The 13,005-nt window shown below is 29.9% G+C and overlaps 3 non-coding genes across 3 annotated transcripts; all 3 read left to right on the top strand.

Annotated features, from left to right (window-relative positions):
• Positions 1-5,258: 5,258 nt before the first annotated feature.
• On the top strand, positions 5,259-5,330 carry TRNAD-GUC. The gene has a single exon. It is a non-coding gene; the product is annotated as a tRNA-Asp (tRNA).
• A 1,885-nt stretch (positions 5,331-7,215) lies between these two features.
• TRNAD-GUC lies at positions 7,216-7,287 on the top strand. Its single transcript has one exon. It is a non-coding gene; the product is annotated as a tRNA-Asp (tRNA).
• Positions 7,288-9,138: 1,851 nt separating this feature from the next.
• TRNAD-GUC lies at positions 9,139-9,210 on the top strand. Its single transcript has one exon. It is a non-coding gene; the product is annotated as a tRNA-Asp (tRNA).
• The last annotated feature ends 3,795 nt before the right edge of the window (positions 9,211-13,005 follow it).

Here is a 13,005-nt window from a genome sequence, read left to right as displayed (position 1 = left end):
TTTTTATAATTATTTGGACTTGTATGAACTTGAGTTTATTTGAACTTTATTTAAAATTTATGACAGTGATGTATTTTATTTTATTTGAATTTATGATTAAATATTTGTTTCTTAAATAATTTTATAAGTATCCGTGAGTACCCGTGGATACCTGCGGATATGAAAAAAATAGGCGGGTACCCGATGGATATAGAAATAAATACGAGACAGATATTTATCCAGCAGGTAGGGTATGGGGGAACTACTACCCGTACCCTACCTGTCCTATCCAGTAGGTAGGGTATGGGGGAACTACTACCCGTACCCTACCTGTCCTGTTGACATCCCTAAAAATGTGTATCTAACAATAATAATAAAAACAATAATAATAATAATAACTATTATAATAATTATAGTTCTTAATAATATTAATAATACTAATATAATAATATTAGTACTATAATAATAGAAATAATTATAATTAATAATAATGATAATAATATTTATAGTTGATAGTAATAATGATTATTAATTATAATTGATAATAATAACTTGTGACGGATCTTGACCAATAATTTTGAATGAGCAAAAATAATTTATAGTAAAAAACTTTGAACTCATCAATAATTTATTCGGAATAAAAATCTCAAGTTATTCCTTTTTGAATATAAATAACCATATTGCATTCAAGAAATTCATCTTTCATCTTATTCCGAATTTTGTTTTGATAATCTTCGTTGTAGAAAATGAAACATTAAGAGTTAAATAAAACGAATTAGAAAATCAATCAAGTAAAATATCTTTAATTTATTTGTTTTTGTCAAAGATTGACATAATTCAATAATGGTCGACAAATCCTTCAAATTTGAATGAATATGAACATTAAAAATGAAATATTGGAGTGAAATTTTAAACTAATCATATATTTATCAATATACCTTTTTTTTTTAAGTTTAAGACAAAAAAATAATTTATCATAATCTAATAAAAATTGAGATGTAATTACTAACAAAAATATATAATAGTAATAATATTATATATTACAAATAAGAGTAATAACTTATTAATAATTAGAAATACTAATACTTATAAAAATAATATAAATAATAATATTATTTATAATTAATATATAGTTGAAATCATACAGTAAAAAATTTTGAACTCATCAATAATTTATTCAGAATAAAAATCTCTAGTTATTCCTTTTTGAATATAAATAACCATATTGCGTTCAAGAAATTCATCTTTCTTCTTATTCCAAGTTTTGTTTTGATAATCTTCGTTGTAGAAAATGAAACATTAAGAGTTAAATAAAATGAATTAGACAATCAATCAAGTAAAATACCTTTAATTTGTTTGTTTTTGTCAAAGATTGAAATAATTCAATAATGGCTGACAAATCCTTCAAATTTGAATGGGTATGAATATCAACAATGAAATATTGGAGTGAAATTTTAAACTAATCATATATTTATCAATATACATTTTTTTTTGGGTTAAATATGTTTTTGGTCCCTCAAGTTTCAGCGAAATTTGGAATTAGTCCCTCATCAAAACTTTTGACCAATTTAGTCCTTCATCTTTCAAAATGCGTGAATTTAGTCCTTTTAACCAAATTTTGTCAAGTTTATCTAACGTTTCAAGCGCATTTCATGATAGTATTTAAGTTAACATTGAAGCAAAAATGTGTCAAACAGTATAAATAATTTAAATACTATCATGAGATGCGCTTGAAATGTCAGATAAACTTAACAAAATTGGATTAAAAGGACTAAATTCATGCATTTTGGAAGATGAAGGACTAAATTGGTCAAAAGTTTTGATGAGGGACTAAACCCAAATTTCGCTCAAACTTGAGGGACCAAAAACATATTTAACCCTTTTTTTTTTAAGTTTAAGACAAAAAAATAATTTATCATAATCTAATAAAAATTGAGATGTAATTACTAACAAAAATACATGATAGTAATAATATTATATATTACAAATAAGAGTAATAACTTTACTACTAATAATGTAATAATACTAATAGTAATAATATATAATAGTAACATATAATAATAATAACTATTATTATAATTATTATAATAATAATACTAATATTTGTTATAATTTTACTACTATCACTATAAATAATATTTATAATAATATGTTATTAATAATTAGAAATATTAATACTTATAAAAATAATACAAATAATAATATATTTATAATTAATATTATAGTTGAGATTATATAGTAAAAAACTTTGAACTCATCAATAATTTATTCGGAATAAAAATCTCCAGTTATTCCTTTTTGAATGGAAATAACCATATTGCATTCAAGAAATTCATCTTTCATTTTATTCCGATTTTTGTTTTGATAATCTTCGTTGTAGAAAATTAAACATTAAGAGTTAAATAAAATAAATCAGACAATTAATGAAGTAAAATATCTTAATTTGTTTGTTCTTGTCAAAGATTGACATAATTCAATAATGGTCGACAAATCCTTCAAATTTGAATGGGTATGAACATCAACAATGAAATATAGGAGTAAATTTTTAAACTAATCGTATATTTAACAATACACCTTTTTTTTAAGTTTAAATTTAATAAAAATTGAGATGTAATTACTAACAAAAATATATAATAATAATAATAATATTATATATTACAAATAAGAATAATAACTTTACTACTAATAATGTTAATAATACTAATAGTAATAATATATAATAGTAACATATAATAATAATACTAATATTTGTTATAATTTTACTACTATCACTATAAATAATATTATAATAATATATTATTAATAATTAGAAATACTAATACTTATAAAAATAAAACAAATAATAATATTATTTATAATTAATATTATAGTGGAAATCATAAGTAAATGAAAAAAATAAAAACAAATTCACTTTTGTAGGATTTGAACCCAGGTCCTTTTGTACCAGAGTTTTAAAATGACGAAAAAACAAATTTTTATGACACGTGTCAATAAAAGAAATTGGGTATCGTAGTAATTTTGGTGATATCTTCTTTTCTTAATATGTAATAGATTAAGGCGGTGTAGTATAGTAGTAAGTATTCCTGCCTATCACGCGGGTGACCTAGGCTCGATCTCCAGCAACGGCGCCATTCGGAAAGTAACATTTTGGTCCCAATTCAGTTTTTTCCTAATTTTAATGATCGCTTTGTAAGCATTACTTCAAACGTTGTGTAATCAATATTTTTAACAAAATAAACTCATTGTTATGTAGTAGAAAATATTCCCGCCTTTCACCCAAGTGAACTTGGTTCGGTATTTAGCAACGACGCCATTTGAAATTAATATTTTGGTCGAATTTTTTATTCTTAATTTTAGTTATCACCTCAAAATGATAAAATAAATAAAAAATAGACCAATATTTTGAAATAACTAAAGTTTTTGTAGTATAGTGGTAAGTATTCTCAAACTGGTGACTTAGGCAATTGAGTCGTTTGAAAATAACTTTTTGGTAGTAATTTGGTTTTTTTCTTAATTTTGGAAATTCTACTTGGTTAGTATTCCTACAAATGTTGTGCGACCATTTTTTTAAACAAAATTAAGTTGTTGTAGTATGGTGGTAAGTATTCCTGCCTATCATGCGGGTGACCTGGGTTCGATCATCGGCAACGGCGCAATTTGAAAAACAACATGTTGAGAACCTGGTTCGGTTCTGACAACAACGTCATTTGAAATTATTATTTTGGTCGCATTTTTTATTCGTAATTTTAGTTATCACCCCAAAATGATAAACTAAATAAAAAAGAAACCAATATTTTGAAAAAACTAAGGTTTTTGTCTTATAGCGGTAAGTATTCTCAAACTGGTGACTTAGGTAATTATGTCTTTTCAAAATAACTTTATTGTAGTAATTTAGTTTGTTTCTTAATTTTTGAAATTCTACTTGGTTAGTATTCCTACAAATGTTGTGCGATAATTATCTTAAACCTACTAAAGTTGTTGTAGTATATTGGTAAGGATTCCCGCCTGTCACGTGATGACTTGGGTTTGATCCCCTGCAACAGTGCCATTAGAAAATAACATTTTAGTCACAATTTAGATTTTTTCCAATTTTAATTATCACCTCAAAATGATAAACTAAATTAAAAATATACCAATATTTTGAAGAAGTATTGTTGTTATAGTATAGTGATAAGTATTATCGCTTCTCAACCTAGTGACCCAGGTTCAATACCCAACAACGACGTCGTTTGAGAATAAAATTTTGGCCACCAGTCAATTTTTTTCCAATTTTAATGATCACTCGATAAGTGTTCCTACAAATATTGTGTGACCAATATTTAGAACAAAATAAAGTCGTTGTAGTATTGTGGTAAGTAACCCCGCGTATCACGAGGCTGACTCGGGTTCGATCCTTTACATCGACGCCATTTGGAAAATGACATTTTGGTCGCAATTCAGTTTTTTTCTAATTTTAATAATCACTTGGTAAGTATTGCTTCAAATGTTGTGTAACCAATATTTTGAACAAAATAAAGTCATTATATAGTGGTAAATATTCATGCCTTTTACCCAAGTGAACCTGGTTCGGTATTTGCCAATGATGGCATTTTTGTAGTATAGTGGTAAGTATACTCAAACTGGTGACTTAGGCAATTGTGTCGCTCAAAAATAACTTTTTGCTAGTAATCCAGTTTTTTTCTTAATTTTTGAAATTCTACTTGGTTTGTATTCCTACAAATGTTGTGCGACCATTATTTTAAACAAAATTAAGGCGTTGTAGTATAGTGGTAAGTATTCCCGCTTGTCACGCGGGTGACCCAGGTTTGATCTCCAGCAACGGCGCCATTTGGAAAATAACATTTTGGTCATAATTCAGTTTTTTCCTAATTTTAATTCTCGCTTTGTAACCATTACTTCAAATGTTGTGTAATCAATATTTTTAACAAAATAAAGTCATTGCAATATAGTGGTAAATATTCCCGCCTTTCACCCAAGTGAATTTGGTTCGGTATCTGGCAACGACGTCATATGAAATTAATATTTTGGTCGCATTTTTTTGTCCTAATTTTAGTTATCACCTCAAAATGATAAACTAATTAAAAAATAGACCAATATTTTGAAAAAAACTAAAGTTTTTGTACTATTGTGGTAAGTATTCTCAAACTGGTGACTTAGGCAATTGTGTCGTTTGAAAATAACTTTTTGGTAGTTATTCAATTTTTTTTCTTAATTTTTGAAATTCTACTTGGTTAGTATTCCTACAAATGTGTTGCAACCATTATTTTAAACAAAATTAAGTCGTTGTAGTATAGTGGTAAGTATTCCCGCCTGTCACGCGGGTGACCCGGGTTCGATCCCCGGCAACGGCGCAATTTGAAAAAGAACATTTTGTTCGCAATTAAGTTTTTTCCTAATTTTAATGATCACTTGGTAAGCATTTTTTCAAATTTTTTTCAATCAATATTTTGAACAAAATAAAGTCATTGTTATATATAGTGGTAAATATTTGCGCCTTTCACCCAAGAGAACCTGGTTCGGTTCTAACAACAACGTCATTTGAAATGAATATTTTGGTCGCATTTTTTATTCGTAATTTTAATTATCACCTCAAAATGATAAACTAAATAAAAAAGAAACCAATATTTTGAAAAAACTAAGGTTTTTGTAGTATAGCGGTAAGTATTCTCAAACTGGTGACTTATTTAATTATGTCTTTTCAAAATAACTTTATTGTAGTAATTTAGTTTGTTTCTTAATTTTTGAAATTCTACTTGGTTGGTATTCCTACAAATGTTGTGCGACCATTATATTAAACAAAGTTAAGTCGTTTTAGTATAGTGGTAAGTATTCCTGCCTGTCACGCGAGTTATTCGGGTTCGATCCTCGGTAACGGCGCCATTAGAAAATAACATTAGGCCGCAATTCAACGCCATTAGAAAATAACATTTAGGCCGCAATTCAAATTTTTCCTAATTGTAATGATCACTAGGTAAGTGTTTCTACAAATGTTGTGCGATAATTATCTTAAACCTACTAAAGTTGTTGTAGTATATTGGTAACAGTGCCATTAGAAAATAACATTTTAGTCACAATTTAGATTTTTTTCTAATTTTAATTATCACCTCAAAATGATAAACTAAATTAAAAATATACCAATATTTTGAAGAAGTATTGTTGTTATAGTATAGTGATAAGTATTATCGCTTCTCAACCTAGTGACCCATGTTCAATACCCAACAACGACGTCGTTTGAGAATAAAATTTTGGCCACCAGTCAATTTTTTCCCAATTTTAATGATCACTCGATAAGTGTTCTTACAAATATTGTGTGAATCCCACCTATCACGAGGCTGACACGGGTTCGATCCTTTACATCGACGCCATTTGGAAAATGACATTTTGGTCGCAATTCAGTTTTTTTCCTAATTTTAATAATCACTTGGTAAGTATTGCTTCAAATGTTGTGTAACCAATATTTTGAACAAAATAAAGTCATTATATAGTGGTAAATATTCATGCCTTTTACCCAAGTGAACCTGGTTCGGTATTTGCCAATGATGGAATTTTTGTAGAATAGTGGTAAGTATACTCAAACTGGTGACTTAGGCAATTGTGTCGTTCAAAAATAACTTTTTGCTAGTAATCCAGTTTTTTTCTTAATTTTTGAAATTCTACTTGGTTTGTATTCCTACAAATGTTGTGCGACCATTATTTTAAACAAAATTAAGGCGTTGTAGTATAGTGGTAAGTATTCCTGCTTGTCACGCGGGTGACCCAGGTTCGATCTCCAGCAACGGCGCCATTTGGAAAATAACATTTTGGTCATAATTCAGTTTTTTCCTAATTTTAATTCTCGCTTTGTAACCATTACTTCAAATGTTGTGTAATCAATATTTTTAACAAAATAAAGTCATTGCAATATAGTGGCAAATATTCCCGCCTTTCACCCAAGTGAATTTGGTTTGGTATCTGGCAACGACGTCATATGAAATTAATATTTTGGTCGCAGTTTTTTGTCCTAATTTTAGTTATCACCTCAAAATGATAAACTAATTAAAAAATAGACCAATATTTTGAAAAAAACTAAAGTTTTTGTACTATTGTGGTAAGTATTCTCAAACTGGTGACTTAGGCAATTGTGTCGTTTGAAAATAACTTTTTGGTAGTTATTCAATTTTTTTTCTTAATTTTTGAAATTCTACTTGGTTAGTATTCCTTCAAATGTGTTGCAACCATTATTTTAAACAAAATTAAGTCGTTGTAGTATAGTGGTAAGTATTCCCGCCTGTCACGCGGGTGACCCGGGTTCGATCCCCGGCAACGGCGCAATTTGAAAAAGAACATTTTGTTCGCAATTAAGTTTTTTCCTAATTTTAATGATCACTTGGTAAGCATTTTTTCAAATTATTTTCAATCAATATTTTGAACAAAATAAAGTCATTGTTATATATAGTGGTATATATTCGCGCCTTTCACCCAAGAGAACCTGGTTCGGTTCTAACAACAACGTCATTTGAAATGAATATTTTGGTCGCATTTTTTTTTCGTAATTTTAATTATCACCTCAAAATGATAAACTAAATAAAAAAGAAACCAATATTTTGAAAAAACTAAGGTTTTTGTAGTATAGCGGTAAGTATTCTCAAACTGGTGACTTATTTAATTATGTCTTTTCAAAATAATTTTATTGTAGTAATTTAGTTTGTTTCTTAATTTTTGAAATTCTACTTGGTTGGTATTCCTACAAATGTTGTGCGACCATTATATTAAACAAAGTTAAGTCGTTTTAGTATAGTGGTAAGTATTCCTGCCTGTCACGCGAGTTATCCGGGTTCGATCCTCGGCAACGGCGCCATTACAAAATAACATTTAGGCCGCAATTCAAATTTTTCCTAATTGTAATGATCACTAGGTAAGTGTTTCTACAAATGTTGTGCGATAATTATCTTAAACCTACTAAAGTTGTTGTAGTATATTGGTAACAGTGCCATTAGAAAATAACATTTTAGTCACAATTTAGATTTTTTTCTAATTTTAATTATCACCTCAAAATGATAAACTAAATTAAAAATATACCAATATTTTGAAGAAGTATTGTTGTTATAGTATAGTGATAAGTATTATCGCTTCTCAACCTAGTGACCCAGGTTCAATACCCAACAACGACATCGTTTGAGAATAAAATTTTGGCCACCAGTCAATTTTTTCCCAATTTTAATGATCACTCGATAAGTGTTCTTACAAATATTGTGTGAATCCCACCTATCACGAGGCTGACACGGGTTCGATCCTTTACATCGACGCCATTTGGAAAATGACATTTTGGTCGCAATTCAATTTTTTTCCTAATTTTAATAATCACTTGGTAAGTATTGCTTCAAATGTTGTGTAACCAATATTTTGAACAAAATAAAGTCATTATATAGTGGTAAATATTCATGCCTTTTACCCAAGTGAACCTGGTTCGGTATTTGCCAATGATGGCATTTTTGTAGTATAGTGGTAAGTATACTCAAACTGGTGACTTAGGCAATTGAGTCGTTCAAAAATAACTTTTTGCTAGTAATCCAGTTTTTTTCTTAATTTTTGAAATTCTACTTGGTTTGTATTCCTACAAATGTTGTGCGACCATTATTTTAAACAAAATTAAGGCGTTGTAGTATAGTGGTAAGTATTCCCGCTTGTCACGCGGGTGACCCAGGTTTGATCTCCAGCAACGGCGCCATTTGGAAAATAACATTTTGGTCATAATTCAGTTTTTTCCTAATTTTAATTCTCGCTTTGTAACCATTACTTCAAATGTTGTGTAATCAATATTTTTAACAAAATAAAGTCATTGCAATATAGTGGTAAATATTCCCACCTTTCACCCAAGTGAATTGGGTTCGGTATCTGGCAACGACGTCATTTGAAATTAATATTTTGGTCGCATTTTTTTCTCCTAATTTTAGTTATCACCTCAAAATGATAAACTAATTAAAAAATAGACCAATATTTTGAAAAAAACTAAAGTTTTTGTACTATTGTGGTAAGTATTCTCAAACTGGTGACTTAGGCAATTGTGTCGTTTGAAAATAACTTTTTGGTAGTTATTCAATTTTTTTTCTTAATATTTGAAATTCTACTTGGTTAGTATTCCTTCAAATGTGTTGCAACCATTATTTTAAACAAAATTAAGTCGTTGTAGTATAGTGGTAAGTATTCCCGCCTGTCACGCGGGTGACCCGGGTTCGATCCCCGGCAACGGCGCAATTTGAAAAAGAACATTTTGTTCGCAATTAAGTTTTTTCCTAATTTTAATGATCACTTGGTAAGCATTTTTTCAAATTTTTTTCAATCAATATTTTGAACAAAATAAAGTCATTGTTATATATAGTGGTAAATATTCGCGCCTTTCACCCAAGAGAACCTGGTTCGGTTCTAACAACAACGTCATTTGAAATTAATATTTTGGTCGCATTTTTTATTCGTAATTTTAATTATCACCTCAAAATGATAAACTAAATAAAAAAGAAACCAATATTTTGAAAAAACTAAGGTTTTTGTAGTATAGCGGTAAGTATTCTCAAACTGGTGACTTAGGTAATTATGTCTTTTCAAAATAACTTTATTGTAGTAATTTAGTTTGTTTCTTAATTTTTGAAATTCTACTTGGTTGGTATTCCTACAAATGTTGTGCGACCATTATATTAAACAAAGTTAAGTCGTTTTAGTATAGTGGTAAGTATTCCTACCTGTCACGCGAGTTATCCGGGTTCGATCCTCGGTAACGGCGCCATTAGAAAATAACATTTAGGCCGCAATTCAAATTTTTCCTAATTGTAATGATCACTAGGTAAGTGTTTCTACAAATGTTGTGCGATAATTATCTTAAACCAAATATCATTGCAAAACACAAGTAGATAGGATGAGCTAACAGTTAAACAACATATATATAAAACTTATATACATACAAACACACCAAAAGAATTCTATCCTTTGATTCCATATCACATGGCCACCACCACGTCATCCATGGTCTACATCTTTAGACGAATACCTCAAGATGTCTTGCTGCCACACCTACAATCCACAACTTGTAGAGCACGTGCGGGAAACCAGCTACAGACTGTACTTTGAAATATCAGGTGGAGTTCCCAATACGAACATAGTTCGTAACATCCCAAGACTACCGAACTCGTCAACCACATACTGAGGAGGGAAATCTATCTGGACCCATCCGTACGAGCCATAACTCGCACATTCACACCGGCAATACTCCCCAACCCGAGTCACAACTCAAGAGTTCCTAGTGTTCATTTGCCATCCCGAGCCATAACTCAAAAGATGCCATTCCAAGCCACAACTCAAGGAATGCCACGTGCTTAGCCCCTATCCCGAGCCACAACTCAAAGGATACGTTCCGAGCCACAACTTAAGGAACACCAGCAAGCCGACCTTCGAGGTATCACTAAAGCTTTGTAGACCACGCACATCCAAAGCGAGCAAAACATATTTTCCGTACAATTAGTTGATTTGACTTGACTTAAGTGAAATCAGTCAATTAGAAAAAAATTCAACTAATTGAATACATTATACCAAAAACTATATACAACATGTCTTTTAATCTGTTAAAACCCATTTTAATATATTAAAAAGGACACATTAAGACTAACGAGACATCTAACCTATGTCATTTAGCATACCAACATGATATAACAACTAATCATTACATTTAACACCCCAGATTTAATACACTAGAAACACAATCTTCAGGTGGATATTCATCAATCTTCAACAAACACAAGAGATCTTCATTCACTTGGCTTTATCAAATCCTTTCTTCAAGCTTTCTTGTGCCAACAAATTTCAACTAAAGAAGTTATGAAGTAACTAAAGGGGGAGCTACATGTTTCATGGTGGTAGCTCAATGGACAGTCAAAGATTGTCAAAGTCTGGTCAAAGTTAGTCAATGTTGGTCAAATAAAAAGGGATTAAGATGCAATTATTGATATTTTGTGATTTCCTCACAAATTTGGACTGCAAGAGCGAAGGGGCTGAATTGGAATTTTGGGCATTAATTAGTTTTTGTTAATTATTTAGATATTTTTAGATAATTAATCAGATAATACAATCGAGAATATCTCCTAAATATTTTTAAAACTCATAAATCTATTAATTATTTGAAAGATATTGCACCAATAAATAAAATGACTATATCTCTCCAAATATTTTAAATATTCATAATCACTATAAAGATAAATAATATTTATATTTATCTTTATATTCAAAGATATTTGAGAGATTTTAGCAATAGAAAAGCCCAGTCCAAGTCTTTTATAAAGAGACTAGGGGGAAGCAGAAAAGACAAGCTCGACACTTCGGAGTTTAGGAACCCTTAAGGGGGCCTAAATTCTTCCTCTCTCTCTCCACTTTTTTTTCTATTTTTATTTTATTTTGCATTTCATGGAGTGCTAAACTTCTTGGGTTGGTCCCGTTATAATTTCTTTATGGATTCTGTGGTTAGAATGAAATAATTTCTTTGTTTTTTTTATTATCGTTGTGGTTTTCATTCATCTATGACTTTTATCTTTGATTCACGTAAAAGGTAATGATTTTAAATCTACATGTTGGTCATATGAGTCTAAGGGATTTTAAATTTTATCGAGACTTTACTTTGATTTTGTTTAGAAACTTTCATGTGGTAAAATGAATTTTTACCAATAATTGAGACTTTTCTTTGGTTAATGGTAATTACTCTAATTAAAATTAGTCAGGACTTTACTTTGATTAACTAAGCTTTTCATTTGTTGTGTAGATAAAAGAATAAATATGATTAGGCATAGTAAAATTTGATTAAGACTGTAATTTGGTTGAATTTACTATGGATAATCTAAAAGTTCTCACTTTTAATTGAAACTATACTTTGGTTAAAAGTGAGAACGCTAAGAAATTAATTGAGGTTTTACATTGATTAATTTGTAAATCTACAACAATAATTAATTGAGCAATAATCTTTAGATAACCGATGATGGATCTGTTATGAAAAAGTAGTGGAATGAATCTATTTTCTTTATCATTGTTTTTTTTTATATATTTTTATCTTTATCTTCTTTTGTTATTTTTCTCAATTTTATTTGAATAACTTTTTTCTATAGGTTTTATAAGAACTAATTACTATAAATCAATTCCGCATTCGTTGGGAGACGACTACGGGTTGACTTTACCCATACTAGTCTTTTGACTACTTTCTTAACAATATTGAAGTTGTTACAGATAAGTAGTATTAATTTGATCGCTCCACGACAACGTTATCAACTACCGCCAAGTTGGGATATAAATTTCATTGTTGATCTCATCCTTAGAGTTGTTCCAATGTTAGTTACTTCGTATTGAATGACATTGGCAGAATTGGCAGAACTCAAGAAGTATATTGACGATCTACTAGAAAAGAAGTTCATTAGACCAAGTGTGTCACCGTGGGGAGCTCTAGTGTTATTGGTCAAGTAGAAAGACGAGAGTTCGAGGCTTTTTGTTGATTACTACCAGTTAAACAAACTCAAATTCAAGAACAAGTACCCACTACTAGGGATCGATTAACTATTGGATCAATTAAGAGGAGTAAGGATATTCTCTAGGATTGACCATAGGTCTGGCTACCATCAGATCTTGGTCAAACTAGAGGATGTTCAGAAGACAATGTTTAGGTCACGATATGGGCATTATGAATATGTAGTGATGTCATTTGGAGTAACTAATGCTCTGACAGTGTTCACAGATTACATGAATCGGATATTCCAACAATGTTGGGATAAGTTTGTCATTGTGTTTATAGACGATATTCTTATTTATTTCAAGGATCAGTAGGAACCTGCTGGGCACCTGAGGGTTGTATTGTAGATACTCATAGAGCATTAGTTATATGGGAAGTTATCTAAATGTGAGTTCTAACTGGAAGAAGTATAGTTTTTAGGGCATGTAATCTTAGTCCAGGGTTTTGCGGTGGACCTAGTGAAGATAAAGATTTTGTTGAAATGGGAACGACCACAGACTGTGACCGAGGTA

The sequence above is a fragment of the Vigna unguiculata genome, chromosome 8 (assembly GCF_004118075.2).
Source record: "Vigna unguiculata cultivar IT97K-499-35 chromosome 8, ASM411807v1, whole genome shotgun sequence".
Taxonomy (NCBI): Eukaryota; Viridiplantae; Streptophyta; class Magnoliopsida; order Fabales; family Fabaceae; genus Vigna; species Vigna unguiculata.
Note: the sequence above shows the minus strand (reverse complement) of the source record. Positions and strands in the feature narration are given on the sequence as shown.